This window comes from Lathyrus oleraceus, chromosome 5 (assembly GCF_024323335.1).
Source record: "Lathyrus oleraceus cultivar Zhongwan6 chromosome 5, CAAS_Psat_ZW6_1.0, whole genome shotgun sequence".
NCBI lineage: Eukaryota > Viridiplantae > Streptophyta > Magnoliopsida > Fabales > Fabaceae > Lathyrus > Lathyrus oleraceus.
In genome coordinates, this window is record NC_066583.1 from 311,033,382 (window position 1) to 311,035,820 (window position 2,439).

Genomic DNA, 2,439 nt, shown 5'->3' on the forward strand with positions numbered 1-2,439 from the left:
TAATGCATTAATTCTTATTATGGATTCTTTAGTTCACTATTTAAAGTCGTTAAACTTTGGTCCATATTCATGATCATTTGGTTTAGTAATATGGTTTCATCCATTTCATGTTACATGTTCATAAGCATTTCAAATGTGTTTTTTTGGTGAGAAACTTTGTTTGAATCTCAATAAAGGAACCCTTTTGTTCATTGATTACATCACCGATAAATTACAAAATATATATATATATATATAATTTTGACCAAAGTCAACACTTTCTTTTTACTAAGAAAACCAATCCTCATAATTTTCGTTCATTTACTATGCTTGCACCCATGTAATTGGTATTCCATAATTTGAATTGGTTACAAAATGTATCACTGTATGATCATGTCCATACAAAGAAATTCCCTAATTCTATTCCATAACTTGGTTTGAACCACAAGAAAAAAGGAATAAAACTTTCATTTTGGTAGCCCATCCTGGTATCTCCAAAGACCTCCATCCGCTCCCTTCGGTCGTACCATCCTAAGCTCATTATAGGGCTGCAAACATACCAAAATCAAGTCACAATTTGAGTCAAGACAAACAATTCCCAAGCATGATAGTTCAGGGGGTTTTCATTCTGTTAACCCTGGATCCCTATATAAGGCCTCATCACTACATATTCAGGGGTTCTTCATTTTTGTTCCTAAATTCAGTTTCTAACAGAAAAGTTCATTCTGAATCTCTCCATCATTCTTCATCCTCACCATACGCTCCTTCCATTATTGTGAGAGCTTCAACATTTGGAGCTCTGCACAGTGGAGCTTTGAGCCTCCATCAGTCATCACCATCATTTCAGAATGCAAACCTCAACTACTCTCGTTTGTATTTCGCCCTCACGCGCAAGTTTAACAGAGGAATGAAGAAGAAAGGAAGAAGGAGAGTGAAGTAATCGGAAATTAAGCATAACAATGAAAAGAGGAGCTTATTACCTGATTTGAAGCCTTCCTGATCCATCTTCTTCAATCCATTTATATCGCCGGAGCAAAACTCCGATTTTGGGGTAAGTTCATTGTTTCTTTTCGTCATAAAATTGATACCATATCGTAGTATTCTTGCAGAGAAGCATTTGCTCTAAGGCGTAAGACTAAATCGGGCGTCGATGGCTATTTAATTTCTTTTTATGTTTTAGGGTTCTTGAGCATTTTTTTATGATTCGAGGTCGAGGTCAGAAATTCATGGAAATAAGGGAGGGATTTAGAATAAGGAGATGGACAAGAGTGTTTTGGGTAGTCAAAATTCCATGATTGGGACTGCTCCGCCGTCTCCGGCGCGGCGGAGCCTCTATCTTCGGTGAGACCTGTTTAATTTGAGAAAGGAGAGTGATATTTCGATCACGTGTTTGTGTGAGGACTGAATGTGTTGTTGCTTCAGGTTTTTCCTTTTGGTATTGTTTGGGCTTGAGAAATCCAGGCCCATTGGCCTTTACTCCTTCGCCTGCCTGGTTTCATCGCTACACCCCCTAGATTACATGGATCTCAGTTGGACGGGTTTGACGGGCCTCTTCCTTGAGGCCCATCCATAATCCCTTAATCAAACCCAGTTCATGGGCCTGGACCCCTATGCTTTCAATCATGTTCTATCTTAATTAATTTTCACTTGATTTGTTAAATCTTTAGGATTGACATATTTAATTTCACTTAGTAGATTAGTTATTTGATGGTGGTTAATGAATTAATTTGTTTTAATTATTTAATTATGAAATTAATTAATTTTAATTAATAGATAATATTGATTAATGTGATTAATATGTTTTCTTGTGATAAATTGTTTAATTACAATCATTAGAAATTCTAGGTTTAAGTTAATTAAACTTAGCCTAATTTTTCATCACATGTATTAATTAATTGGTTTTAATTAATTATAATCTTGATTATACTTTTCATAATGACCATTTTGCCCTTAGGACTTAAAAATCTTGATTTTAATACATGCTCCCTTAGTTTAAGGCCTTAATTAGAATATTCTGATTTACTTAGTTGATTAATTCAATAGGATATCATTGTACATAATCCAACTATGATTTATGTCCCACTGATTCGTGTTGACCAAAGGTCACTTTGGTCAACCAAATCCTTTGTAATTGTGTTGTAAGCCTCAAGCCTATTTCAAGTTATCAAAAGACCCTTGATCACTTGATATTGCAAGTTCATTACACTCAAGCTATTGTGGATACACTTAATCTATGGAGCTCAAGACCTCAAGGTTCAAATGCAAGATCAAGACTTCAAGTCAACATCAGTTAAGCATAGCTAGCAAAGTGGACTAGTTATCAAGCACAACAAAGATATCAACACTTGACAAGTGTGATTCGAATTGTAAGCCATAAGCCTTAGGTAATGAGGAATGATGAGATTGAGTTTATCCTACCCTTGTCTAGAATGACTTTGTGTACGGGGCGTAGGCCCTAGC

At 35.7% G+C, this 2,439-nt stretch overlaps 1 long non-coding RNA gene across 1 annotated transcript; it reads right to left on the minus strand.

Annotated features, from left to right (window-relative positions):
- Positions 1-289: 289 nt before the first annotated feature.
- On the minus strand, positions 290-1,503 carry LOC127084223 (uncharacterized). Its single transcript, XR_007788658.1, has 2 exons — positions 960-1,503; positions 290-527 (listed from the first exon to the last, which is right to left on the minus strand). It is a non-coding gene; the product is annotated as an uncharacterized LOC127084223 (long non-coding RNA).
- Between the last annotated feature and the right edge of the window lie 936 nt (positions 1,504-2,439).